The 14,939-nt window shown below is 38.2% G+C and overlaps 1 protein-coding gene across 6 annotated transcripts in view; it reads right to left on the reverse strand.

The window, feature by feature from the left end:
- Positions 1-14,939, reverse strand: part of LOC140741889 (contactin-4-like) — a 2,152,419-nt gene that overhangs the window by 2,096,601 nt on the left and 40,879 nt on the right. Inside the window, exon 1 of one of the 6 annotated variants that reach the window (XM_073072415.1) lies at positions 8,926-9,121. The exons of the other annotated variants lie outside the window; for them this stretch is intronic. The gene's annotated coding sequence lies outside the window, so the exon portion shown is untranslated. Of the gene's footprint in view, positions 1-8,925; positions 9,122-14,939 lie in introns of those variants that run through there. 6 annotated transcript variants of the gene reach the window in all.

Genomic DNA, 14,939 nt, shown 5'->3' on the forward strand with positions numbered 1-14,939 from the left:
ATTGGGGTCGGTTGTTTTCTGGCAAGGAGATGCTTGGTAAGTGTAAGGTTTTCTAAGGGTAAATATTGAGAGTACATAATCTGTATGTTCCTGCTGAATGAAAGGTAAGTAAATAAAAGGAAACTTGGTTATCAAGGGATATTGAGGCCCTGGTAAAGAAAATGAATGTGGTGCTGCTGACTGTTTTTGAGGCAAGTTTGGGTGGATAAACCTCCAGGGCCTGAGAGTGTGTCACTTCAGACTTTGTGGGAGGTTAGTGCAGAAATTGCAGTGGCTCTGGCAGAGATATTTAAATCATCTTCAGCCACAGATGAAGGGCCAGAGGAACAGAGGATAACTAATATTGTTCCATTGTTGAAGAAAAGCTCTAAAAATAAACTGGGAAATTATAGATTGGTGAGCTTGACGTCACTTATGGGTAAATTATTGGAAGGTATTCTAAGTGACAAAATATTTATAAACAGGTCCTGATTACTGATCGTCAATATGGATCTCTGTGTGGTAGATCATGTCAAATCATTCTTACAGAGTTTTTTTTGGAGGAGGTTACCAATAACATTAATGAACATTGTCTACATAGAACTTAGCAAGATCTTTAGCAAAGCCCCATATAGGAGGCAGGTTCAGAAGTTGAAGTTACTTGCCATTCACAATGAAGTAGCCAATTGGATTCAAGATAGGTTTAGTGGGAAGAACCAGAGCGTAGTACAGTAGTAGATGGTTGCCTCTCTGACTGAAGGCCTGCGACTAGTGGTGTGAAGTGCAAACAAGTGTGAAGTGTTGCATTTTGGGAAGACAAAGACTTACCCCGAGGGGTCTGGGAATACAGATACATAATTATTTATGTTATGTACCCCTAGGGTTCATATTTTCTGTGGACAATCACTTTAAAATGTCCAGAGAATGAGACTGGCTTTTGGACACTGTTTGAGCTGTTATTAAGAGAGAGAGGCAAAGAATGCTCGGAAGATTGATGTTATGGTTTCTCTACAAGTTGTTTACCTTTCCTCAAGGACACTTGCCTGCTTGTAAAAGTTCTTAGAGAGAGAGCAGGGTAGAGCAGTTTGATGGACAGCTGGTGTTCAGCATGCTGAAATAAATACCAGGTCAGCTGCTGGACCCAGAGACACACAGTTTCGGACACTGAACGAGCTTTGTTGTACCCACAGGAAGCTGGGTTTGTGGAAGATCGATTTGGGGAAATCGATCATTGGCTCACAGTGTGAAAAAGTGCAACTGGTGGGGAATTACTTGTGTGTCCACCCTTGCCTGGGTGATAATTCCACCACTAAAGAACGGTCGTATGTGTTATGGTCGTAGTCGGTGACTACAACAGGATTTCGGAAGACAACAGGAAGATCAACAGCATCAGCTCACCTCTCACCTCTCTCTCTTTCCAACGTTACTCAAATAACTACCTTGAACTGAACTGAATTCATTTCATCATCGTAAGACTCTATTCATTCACCCCTAGGTTTGAAAGAGCCTAGTTTTGTTCCTATTTCCACACTTATGTGTGTGTGTATATATATATATATATATATATATATATATATATCATTGCTAACCTGTTTGATATATTTGCATTTATAGTACTGTATTGCGTAGTTTACTAATAAACACTATTAGTTTATAGTAATACCAGACTCCAATGTGTTTTCCATTTCTGCTGGTTCTTTAACCTGGTCACAGGGTACGTGACACTTAAAAGTAGCATCACAGACAGATAATGGTCATAAAATAATAAAAATGAATTACTTCCTTTAAATGAATCTGTCTCTATATATGATAATATTCCTTTTAAAGTTACGGATTCTTTAGATATTTAGGTGTTATAATGACTAAAAATATAAGGATCTTTATAAAGCCAATTTTCCTCCTTTAGTGGACTCTATGAAGTATTCATTTAGTAGATGGAGCCCACTTACATTTTCACTTGTTGGTCATATTCATGAAGTTAAAATGATGATTTTACCAAAATTTTTATATTTATTTCAGAATATTCCTGTTTTTTCAACTAAGTAGTTTTTTGATCCGATTGATTCTATTACTCTATCTTTTATTTGGGATAATAAAAGACCAAGAATTGGTAAATGTCATTTGCAAAAGCTGAAAAAAAGATGGAGGTCTCGCTTTGCCTATTCTAAGAATGTATTATTGGCCTGTTAATTTGCGGTATATGTCCTTTCGGTTATATTGGGGTGATAGGAATTATCGGCCAATTTGGGTAGACCTGGAACTGAGACCTGTGAAACAGTTTTATTTAACTTCGTTATTAGGAGTTGCTCTACCTATACAATTATCTAAAGTTGCTAATTTAAACCTATATCCTGTGGTTAAGCACTCTTTACAAATTTGACTCCAGTTCTGCAATTTTTTTAATCTTAAAAAATGTAAACTTTGTAGTATAATTTATTGTAATTACTTTTTTTTAAACCTTCTTGGAGTGATCCAGTTTTTTTACTTTGGAAAATACTTTGGAAAAATACAGGTAATAATTCTTTTTTGGATTTATTTAAAGAAGGCAGAATGATGTCTTTTGAACAATTAGTCGATAAGTATTCTCTCTCATATTCACACTTTTTACAATATCTTCAAGTTAGACATATTTTACAAAAATATTTAAGTAATTTTCCTTACATATTGGAGGCTGACTTGTCAGATACTATTATGAATATGAACCCCTTGTTGAAAGGTTCTATTGGAAGAATTTACAATTTATTATTACAATGGGATAAGCGTCCTTTACTTAAGATTAAACAGGATTGGGAGAAGGAACTCAATTTGTCTTTTATATGGGAGGATTGGACACGGATTCTGAAGCTGGTTAACTCTTCTTCGATCTGTGCTAGTCATTCACTGATTCAATTTAAAATTGTACATCATTACCATTTGACAAAGAAGAGACTTTCTAAAATATTTCCCAATGTTGACAAGTATTGTGATAGATGTAAAACTGAGATAGCTACACTGTCACATATGTTCTGGTCATGTTCTATATTAAAACAGTTTTGGAAGTCAGTCTTTTCAACAATTTCCAAAGCACTCAGAATCAATTTACAACCTAATAAATTGACTGTGCTTTTTGGAATAATTCCTCAAAATATCCATGGTATTTCTGTGTCTGACCAACATGTTATTGTGTTTGTTACATTGATAGCTAGGAGGGCCATCTTGTTGAAATGGAAGGATATATCAGCTCCTACTTTGTCACAGTGGTTCTCTCAAGTGATGCTGCGTCTTCGCTTGGAGAAAATTAGAAGTCGAACCTTTGAATCTTTATTTGATTTTGAGAAGAGATGGGGCTCATTTGCTTGTTATTATCATTTCAGTTAACTGATAGATTTCCTCCATGATCTAAATGTAATTTTTTTTTATGTATCTTTTTTTCTTGTTGGCAGTTTGATGTTTATTTTTAGAAGCTTTTTTGTATGACGCATGGCTCCGGGGTTGTACCTCCAATGGGTTTCTTTTTTTCCCCTCACTTTTCTTGCTTAGTAGGGTTTTTTTTCATTCGCAAAAATTTTCAATCCTTAAGATAATTTCTTCTTTTTTGAGGCATCATAAGTGTTACTTTGATGTACTTGTGCTATTTCTGAATAATAATAATAAAAAAAAGATTTGAAAAGATAGGGTCATAAAGAGAGCTTTTGACACATTGCTGTCATACATCAGGGCACTGAGTACAGGAGTTGGGATGTTATGTTATATTATGGGGCTGAATTCAGAATATTATGTGCAGTTCTGGTCACTTATCTACAGAAGAGATATTATTAGGTTTGAAAGTGTTGCCAGGCCACCAGGACCTGGGTTATAAAGAAAGGTTCAATACGTTAGGACTTTATTCCCTGGAGTGGAGTAGAATGAGGAGAGATCTTACAGAGGTATACAAAATGATTTCTCTCTTAACTATTGCTACCTGCCTTGCTGAGTATTTCCAGCATTTTCTGTTTTGAAAGTTCCATCTATGGAATTTGCCATGCTACTTTCTTGAACTCAGTCACTAAAATTAACCCAAAGCAACTGCAGTTCCAAAGCAGAACTGAAAAAAAAAACAACAAATCAGCTAAAGATCCCATTCCTGATTTTGTTTCCAGAGGATGCTTTGATGATTGTGGAAGATGCAGCCAACTTCATGCTTGACTGTTCCATCATCCAAATATCAAACTGTTGAGGATCCTCCTCCAAGAGTACCACAACCTTGTCATGGTTCCTCAATGACCCAGACAGCTGTGTTGGCTGGAGTCAGGGCTCTATGCTTTGGCTCTTAGTCAGGTCACCCATGAGAAACAGGTCAAACGCTAGAGGGCAGACTAAGAGTGTCCTCCAGTTTCAGGGGTTCAGCTAACAACCCTGACTGGTAAAACAAAATTGTTACAGAAACAGCAATGAATGATCCTTCTACATCCAAGTGCAATGGTAGTAGTGAAAACTGAGAGGAAGTTACTGACCTGATGAAGGAAACCCTGAACATCATCAGAGATAGAGGACCTCCTTTGCTGCCCTAAACACCAGTGGTGTAACGGGCAGTAGGTAGGTTGGGGATTCTGGTACTTTGGTTTATCCAAAAGACACATAAACAAATGTATTCATGAAGGCATCAGGAAAGAATGAACACTTACACAAAGCTGAGGAATGACAATTTTCTTACAATATTGAAGGAAGCTATTCCGTTCATCAAGCGACTGCCAGATCATGTCAGCAAGCATAAAATGTGAAATCATGATTTTTGATTTTAAAAACAGCATTTATAGGCAGCACTTAAACAGTTAAAGCTAACCGAAAGAAGGGAAAATGACAAATATAGAGGACAGCTTTGGTGCATCATCAATAAGGAGCAAATTCCACAAGGTAATTTAACTCACATTCATATTTTCCCATTCACACTTCTGCACAGCTCCAGACAATCAAATGTAGATGATACCAGATGAAATCCCTGCAATCATGCACTTCTGACTAATTCACATGTCTGAATGCCACTATTACTAATCAACATCAATATTTTACAAAGCATTAATTTCTTCAATTAACATTCTGCATGAGAATTGTGGAGAAATCCACCATCAGTCTAAAAAAGGTACTTATTTCAGAAGTGGAATATCACAGAAAAATATAGCATCAAAACAGGCCCTTCAGCCCATGCCAACCATCCTTCACATAATTACTTTAGTCCCATGTTATTTTAATTTTGTCACATCTGAACAACTATTTTCAGATGCTGCCACAGTCGCCAATGAACCTACTAACCACATATCTTTGGAATGTGGGAGAACTCTGGGCCACTTGACTAAACCAATTGTGGTATCTGAAAGAACATGCAGAGGCAGCACCCAAGGTCAGGATGGGACCCAGCTCTCTGGCCCTTTGAGACTAGCTGAATTTTACCACCTGTGAAACACGTTCATTCAGTAAAGCCACTTGTATGAGAATTGACAGGAAATTGTCGCAGATAGGAGAGTAAAATTGAAGAATTTGACTGGGTCCTGGGCTGGGGAATAACAGCAGCTAAACTGATAGTGGGCATAAAACACAAGAGATTCTGCAGCTGCTGGAAGTCCAGAGTATCGCATACAAAATGCTAGAAGAACTCAGCCACTCAGGCAGCATCTATGAAAAAGAACAAAGAGTCAACATTTCAGGCCAAGACTCGTCATCGGGACTGGAAAGGGAAGGGGGAAGATGCCATAATAAGAAGGTGGGAGAAGGAGAAGGAGAAGGAGTACAGGCTGGAAGATAAGTGAAGCCAGGTGGATGGAGAGGGGGGATGAACTGAGAAGCTGGGAGGTGATCAATGGTAAAGGTAAAGAAGGAGGAATCTAATAGCAGAGGACAGTGAACCAGGGGAGAAAGGGAAGGAGGAGGGGCACCAGGAAAAATTCAGGCAGGTAAGGAGAAGAGAAGAGGTAAGAGGGGATCCAGAGTCGGGAATGGAAGAGGGAATGGGGAGGGGGAAATGACAAAATGTTGCTGAAATTGATGTGCTCAGCATGGCTGCATGAAGTAGAGCCAATGGAGTCAGAGGTGGGAAGAAGTTCAGTCAGAACCAGAAATTCTGTTTGGAATAGAAGAGGCCACAAAATTTTAGTGAAGTTCAAAAATCACGAAGAACTGAGAATGAAAAAAAACAAGCTATTTGAATTTTAGAGGGATCATATGAAGAGGTGCTGAATCAACCTGATTTGGGTAACAACCAGAAATGCAATGAGGCGACATTTTACATAGAATGAAAGGTCTGGATCTGGAAGGCATCACTAGATGGGGAGGTGGATAGAAATACAAAAGCAAGATATAAAAAGTAAAAGGATAACCTTTGGGTAAACAATTCAGTAACATGGAGAAAAGGAGAATTGAAAAATTTGGTTATTTTTCAATAAAAGAAGATGGAGATGTCATGGGCCAGGTTAATAGCTTCTATTCTGTATTCTCTGATTCTTTAAAAATTGGGTACTATGAATTCTCCACCCCCCCCCCAAAGATTTGCCTATTATTGAAGGAAAATTTTTGATTATTGTCAAACAACGTATATAGAATAATTGTTTATTTCAAATAAAGCAAATACATATTGAGTCTCAATTATTTTCTCTGTGAAACCAATTTCAATCCTTTTGAGTTACATTTGTCCCAACTGTACAAGTTAATATAATTGAAGCTTTGACACAGTACTGAGCTTCTGATGAGGATCATAAATTGCTCACAAGTGTTTATCTTCTAATCTCCATCATTACATTTTTATATTATGTGCACTACAGGCACCAATTAATAGATGAAAATGAAACATCAACCCAAAACATTTATGCTGTTTCTTTCTCCATCATGCCCTGTATTTCCTGCATTTCTGTTTCATTTAAAATAGAAACTGCAAAACTGTGGCTCTGGGTTCAAGTGAAAATGTCACTTTGAAGGATTATGCTCATTTCTACAGGAGACCAGAACACTTAATATTACTCTGAAGTTATCTTGCATAAAGCAAAGCTCCCTTAAATGCATATGGATGAACAAAATACAGTAATAGCAGTCACATCATACAGCTCCTATCCCTTCTAAGAGATATCAAGAATCTAAAAGACATTTCACTGCTTCTTCAGAGGAAGTAATACAAAAGCCAGAAAACAATAATACACAAATTACAAAAGCACAAAGTAAGATGAACTCCATGCAATATTACAAATAAATGCAAATTCCAACCACTTGCTGTTAGCCTATTTTGCAAGCAAATAACAGCAATCATGTTTCCTACACTGAGCCTAGTATCAAGAGTCAGTATGAGGGTTTAGCTTTCTAGGTGAATTCCTAAAGAAACGATACATCACAATGGCTGCTCTGCAGTACACTGATTCAGGGTGTTGGAATCTATTCTTAATAAATTCTTGTGTCTTCCTGGTTTGAAATGAATCTTTTTTCTGTTTCTATTTTATTTTCTTCTGTTCCCAGCTGGCATTCGGGCACATGCAAGCTTCCAGACATAGACCATCTTATCTGTGGTCTCCAATACCATTCATTAAAATAAATGTGCACCACTCCTCTCCTTGCTGCTGTGGAAAAAATGCCTGGTACATTCAACATTAAGAGTCTCTCCAAAGTAGTGCATGAAATCTGCAGTAATCCTGGACATCCAAGAAAAACTGGGCATTGTTTCTTTCAGGTGCTAAGCTGTTACAGCAGGCAATCTAGCAATTCTGCATGAAGATTACTATTCCACTTAAAACCATGATTCCACAGCAGCAGATTTTATAAATCTATTTTTGGAGGCAGTGTGGCCAAATTTCCTAGTGTAAATTGAACCGGTGGGGCATTAAAGTCACTCTCTTCTCTTAGCCAGACTGGAACCACCAGGAGTTAATAACCAACAAAGACCCCAGCCCATCACCATGACAACATAGAATATCACAGTACAGTACAGGTCCATGATGTTGTGTTGAGCTTTTAACCTGCTCTATCAATGTAACCCTCTCCTCTTGCATGACCCTATATTTTTTCTATCATGCATCTGCCTGTCGAAGAGTTTCTTCATGCTATCCATTGTATCTGCCTCTACCACCAGCCCTGGCAAGGCATTCTATGCATCCACCATGCCTTGTGTAAATAACTTACAGCTAACATGCCCCCTATACTTTCCACCAATCACATTAAAACTATGTCACCTTGCATAAGCTATATGCACCTTGGGAGAATGTCTCTGGTTATCCATTTGATCTATGCCTCTTATCATCTTGCACACCTATTTCAACTAACTTCTCATCCTCCTATGCTCCAAAAAATCCTAGCTCACTGAGCCTATCTTCATAAAATATGCCCTCTAGTCTGGGCATCATCTGGTAAATCTCCTCTGCATCCTCTCTAAAGCATCCACATCCCTCTTATAACAAGGCAATTAGAACTGAACACAATATTCCAAGTGTGATCTAACCAGAGTTTTATAGAGCTACAACGTTATTAAGGGAATCTTTTTCACACAGATGTTGATACAAATGTTCAGATGGTGGCAATCCATTTTCTAGCAAGTGTAAAAATCCAATTCAAATCAGAAAAAGGCCTTAGATACTAATTATCTTCTTAAAGATGTCCTTGTGAGGCCAAAAGGCATGTTGCATCGATACTTAAAGTGGCAAAGATGAGTCCAGATAGTGATTAAGGAAAGGATCACATTTTATTACCCAATTCTGTAAACCTAAAGACAAAATGACAGTTGTCAGGTGGCTAAGCTTTAGGGGAGCTGTAAAATCCAACTGGCAGAATTTTGGGCCGTTAGTTACAAGTAATTTATTTTTATGATGGTCCTATTCACAGCCCAGAACACAAGATGATAGCGTTAGGTTTCCAACTGAAGCGATTCCATCTGGGGCCATGTACAACTCTATACCTATGAAAATGTTGCAACATGACAAATTTAAAATCAGCAATTTACTGCCACAGCAGCATACTTACTCCATTCATAATAGTTCCCCTGGTGAAGTACTTCTGAAATCTTCAAATCAAAATAGCAAAAAGAAAACTTGGAGATTCACAACTGAATTGCAAATTCACTTAAAGCTCAGAGAAACCATTGTTAAAATATTGATATGATCAAATGACCTTTAATCCCATCACTAGCACAGAACCCAGAAAAAAAAACATCTTACATCAAAGTAATTCCTTCTACTCTGCAGTAATTTTGTATCTTGAGTCTGAAGATCATTCAGAAATTCAATCAATCTGTAACTGATGCTCAGGGCAAGAAATTAACTTTTTAATCCATGCACAGTGTGAGGAAAAATGTGAAAAATGTAAAGGATTTTATAATATTACCTAAGGACATTCTAATCATGGACTCAGAATGATAATGCCATAAAACACATGATTAAATGGCTAAATTTAAGCAATCCTTTCAGAACAAAATCCTAATCCAAAGCTGATATTTTGTACAAAATATATTGGCTTTACTATTTTGATTGTGTGACTTCAACACAAATGTCACTTATATTTAAAGAGATGATGCCTAATGTTCAATTTCCTACCTATTTTTGTAAATCTTGATTCAAAACATTGAAAAGCCCTTGGATAAATTAAATAATGCATTGGTATTCAAAAGGTTGACATCTGGAATGTTTTAATTATCTAAAAGTAAAGAATATTTGGACAAATATTAGTATGGTGAAAGGAATCACAAGTATGAAACAAAACAGACTATGTATGGGATCACTGAAGCTTTGTGTAATCATGTTGACATCTTGGATCAGTGTCAATCAGAATTGAAGTTTGAATTTGGTTCGCTTGATTACCCAAGTGGTGATCTTCCACACTGTGACCTGACCAAGAGATGTTTGAGGGCAGAACAAATCTTCTCTATTGATGTCTGTCTAAAACAATTATGACTGTGTCTGTGACTTATGATTGTGAGGCCAAGCACAGTTCCAGTGCCATATTTAAGTTTGCTGATGACACCATTGTCATTGGCCAAATCAAAGGTGACAAACCACCATATAGGAGGGAGATTGAAAATCAGGATGAGTAGTGCCACAACAACTTCTTCCTCAATGTTAGCAAGACTACAGAGCTAAATATTGACCTCAGGAGGAGGAAACCAGAGATCAATGAGCCAGTCCTTATCAGGAGATCAGAAGTGGAGAAGGTCAGCAACTTTAAATTCCAACTCATCATCATCATCATCATCGTTATGTGCCGTGTCATATGACGAGGGTGATCCTGGTCTCATGACCATGATTGTTCTTGTCAAACTTTTCTACAGAAGGGATTTGCCATTGCCTACTTCTGGGCAGTGTCTTTACAAGACATCAGCCATTATCAATACTCTTCAGAGATTGTCTGCCTGGTGTCAGTGGTCACAATACCAAGACATCTCATATGCACCAGCTGCTCATGTGATCATCCATCACCAGCTCCTGTGGCTTCTCATGACCCTGATCAGGGGCGGGTGTTGCTAAGCAGGAGTCACACCTTACCAAAGGGTGACCTGCAGACTCACAGAGAGAAGAAGCGCCTTAAACCTCCTTTGGTAGATTCTTATCTACACCCTACCATCTCAGGATCTAGCACATAAATGCCGTAATGAAGAAAGCATGGTGGTGCCTCTACTTTCTTAGAAGTTTACGAAGATCTGGCATCACTTTGTTTTAGATGTCATGCTTAGTTTTAAAAGTAGTGGATAGGGTCCAGTCCATTACTCGTAAAACCTCCCTACTGTTCAGCACATCTACACGGAACGGAGCGCTGTCGCAGGAAAGCAGCATCCATCATCAAGGACCCTCACCATCCAAGCCGTGTTCTCTTCTTCATGCTGCCATCAGGAATAACATCCTTTCCATATCTACTCTGGCTAGGCCTTTCAACATTCAAAAGGTTTCAATGAGATTCCCCTCATCCTTCTGAGTTCCAGCGAGTACAGACGCAGAGCCATCAAACGTTCCTAGTATGATAGCCCTTTCATTCCTGGAATCATCCTTGTGAACCTCCTCTGGACCCTCTCCAATGCCAGCACATCCATTCTAAGATGAATGGCCCAAAACTGTTCCCAATGCTCAAGGTGAGGCCTCACCAGTGCCTTATAAAACCTCAGCATCACATCCTTGCTCTTGTATTCTAGACTTCCTGAAATGGCATTTGCCTTCCTCACCACCAACTCAACCTGCAAGTTAACCCCTAGGGTGTTCTGCACAAGGACTCCCAAATCCCTTTGCATCTCAGATTTTTTGGATTTTCTCCCCATTTAGAAAATAGTCTGCACATTTATTTCTACTACCAAAGTGCATGACCATGCATTTTCCAACATTGTATTTCATTTGCCACTTTCTTCCCATTCCCCTAATCTGTCTAAGTCCTTCTGCATTCTACTTGCTTCTTCAATATTACCTGCCCCTCCACTAATCTATGCATCATCTGCAAACTTGGCAACAAAGCCATCTATTCTATCATCTAAATCCTTTATATACAGCATAAAAATAAGTGGTCCCAACACCGACCCCTGCAGAACACCACTAGTCACTGGCAGTCGACCAGAAAAGGATCCTTTTATTCCCACTCGCTACCTCCTACCAATCAGCCAATATGCTAACCATGTTAGCAACTTTCCTGTAATACCATGGGCCTTTAACTTGGTAAGCAGCCTCATATGTGGCACCTTATCAAAGGCCTTCTGAAAGTCCAAATATACAACATCAACTGCATCCTCTTTATCTATCATACTTGTAATCTCCTCAAAAAATTCCAACAGGTTCATCAGGCAGGATTTTCCCTGAAGGAAACCATTTTGACTTTGTACTATCTTGACTGTGTCACCAAGTACTCCATCACTTCATCCATAACAATTACCTCTAACATCTTCCCAACCACTGAGGTCAGGCTAACTGGTCTATAATTTCCTTTCTTAAAGAGTGGAGTGACATTTGCAATTTTTCAGTCCTCTGGCACCATGCCAGAATCCAATGATTTTGAAAGATCATTTCTAATTCCACCATAATCTCTAACGCTACTTCCTTCAGAACCTTAGGGTGCAATTCATCTGGTCCGGGTGACTTACGTACCTTTAGGTCTTTCAGCTTTTTGAGCACTTTCTCTTTTGCAATACTAATCACACCTACTTCTCTTTCTTCACACACTACAACATCAGGAATACTGCTGTTGTCTTCCACACTGAAGACTGATGCAAAATACTCATTTAGTTCATCAGCCATCTCCTGGTCCCCCATTATTATTTCTCCGGCCTCATTTTCTGGCAGTCCTATATCCACTCTCATTCCTCTTTTGTTTTTAACATACTTGAAAAACCTTTCACTATCCTCTTTGATATTATTTGTTAGTTTGCTTTTATGTTTCATCTTTTCCCTTCTAATAACTTTTTTATTTGCTCTCTGTAGGTTTTTAAAAACTTCCCAATCTTATATGTTCCCACTAATTTTTGCTTTGTTATATGCCCTTTCTTTTGCTTTTACAATTGCTTTGACTTCCCTTGTCAGCCACAGTTGTACTATTTTACCATGTGAGTATTTCTTCATTTTTGGAATGTATATGTCCAGCACCTTCCTCATTTTTCCCAGAAACACATGCCATTGCTGATCTGCTTACATCCCTGCCAACAGCTGCTTCCAATTTACTTTGGTCAACTCTTCTCTCATACCACTGTAATTTCCCTTACTCCATGGAAATACTGCTACATCAGACTTTACTTTTCCCGATCAAATTTCAAGCTGAGCTCAATCATATTATGATCATTGGTTCCTAAGCATTCTTTTACTTTAAGATCCCTAATTTTCTCCAGTATATTACATAAACACCCAACCCAGTATAGCTGATCCCCTAGATGGCTCAATGACAAACTGCTCTAAAAAGCCATCTCTTAAGCATTCAACAAACTCACTCTCTTGAGATCCATTACCAACCTGATTTTACCAATCCACCTGCATGTTAAACTCTCCCGCGACTACCACAATTTTGACCTTTTGACACACATTTTCTATTTCCTGTTGTAATCTGTGGTTAACTTCACAACCACTGTTGGGAGGCCTGTATGTAACTTCAATCAACGTCCTTTTACCTTTGCCGTTTTTTAACTCAACCCACAAGGATTCAACATCTTCCAATCCTATGTCTTTCTCCTGATTTGATGTCATTCCTTACCAATAGAGCCACACCACCCCCTCTGCCTACCTTCCTATCCCTTAAATATAATGTGTAACCTCGGACATTCAGTTCCCAACTACAACCATCCTTCAGCCATGATTCAGTGATGGCTACAACATCATACCTGGCAATCTGTAATAGTGCAACAAGATCATTTACCTTACTTTTTATACTACATGAATTTAGATTCAACACCTTGAGTATGGTATTTGCTATTCTTTCTGATTCTGCATCCTTAATGTTTTGATATTCAGCCTATTGGCTGCAACCAAGTCCCATCACCTACCTGCCCTTCCTGACAGTCTGACTGCACGCTATCTTTATTTTTTTTACTATCCATCCTATCCTAGCCCCTTCACTCTGGGCCCCACTCTCCTGCCAAATTTGTTGAAACCCTCCCCAACAGCCCTAAGAAACTTGCCTGCAAGAATATTGGTCCCCCTCGGGTTCAAGTGCAACCCATCACTTTGAACAGGTCATACTTCCCTCTTCATCTCATGACTTTTCATCTCATGCTCTCGATAGTTATTGTTTATTATTATTATTATTTCCTCTGTATTTGCACATTTTTTTGTCCTTTGCACATTGGTTATCTGTCCGTCATGTTGCATGCAGACTTTCATTCATTTCATTGTGTTTCTTGAATTATTGTGTATGCCAGTAAAAATCTCAGATTTGTATATTGTGATACATATGTACTTTGCTAATAATATTACTTTGAATCTTGAACCTCTCCTCCCCATCACTGCATCATTTTAATTTAATTTTTGTAACATTAAGAATTTGTAAAAATAAAAATTTAAAATGCATCAAAAATTAAATCTGTCACCTTCTAATACACTGAAGCAATTAAAAACATGCAAGTTAAAGAATATCTTGAACCCATTAATCGCCATGGAATGAAATAGTGAAGCAGTGTGGTCCAGTGCAGGCTGTTGTGAAACAGCTGCGTGCCCACTTCCAAGAGGCATCCAGCTCATGAGACCATCACAAATGGCTGACTGTATTGAAATTTGTTTGAACAAAAATTCTAAAATTGCAGGTGATTACAAGAAGAAATATCGAACTATATGAGCCAAGAACTTCTTGAACATCTTAACTCTTGTCTCCAGTGGGCAAGAATGGAACCTAGTATTGTTTTGAGTGGACAGTGGATTTGATGGCAAACATGACAATATCAAGTTGCCGCACTAACAAATGTTAATGCAGTCCACTGCTTGGAAACAGAAACATTGTGTCCCAGATCAGAAATGGCTGTGATGAAAACCACGTTAGAGGGATTATCTTTTAAATGGTAGGGTAAGAGAGCAGAAACTTTGGTACACATGAATGCAGAAGGGATTTCTTTGGTAACCATGAAAAGATAGGATTTAGAGTGATAATCCAATGAAGTTTTGACCAGTGGGAGTAATTTAAACCAAGAAGATCTTCTCTAGAGTGACTGACTTAGACAAAGCTCATTTCTTTGTTTGATTACTCTATATTACTGTAAATCTAGACAATCTTTGTCATTATAAATCAAAACACTTTCTCCATTTATGTCCAAAAAATTCTGCCAGCCAGAATTTTAAGGGTTAATATGACATAACCAGATGTTAGAAAACATAGGATGTTGCATTGCTGTATGATTTAATATCCATAACCCCATGTTTCTGCTGGTAAATTCAAGTTGCCCCTGTTTAGAGAAATAGCTATCTCTTGATGTGCTGTATCAAGCAGAATGCAATCATTCAATCAGATTTGCTGGAAGTCAGATTAGAAATTCTTCAATAAGTAACAGCATCCTTGCATGACAGAGAACTGGCTTTATCAAGTAAAAAATGTTC

This window comes from Hemitrygon akajei, chromosome 19 (genome assembly GCF_048418815.1).
Source record: "Hemitrygon akajei chromosome 19, sHemAka1.3, whole genome shotgun sequence".
Lineage (NCBI taxonomy): Eukaryota > Metazoa > Chordata > Chondrichthyes > Myliobatiformes > Dasyatidae > Hemitrygon > Hemitrygon akajei.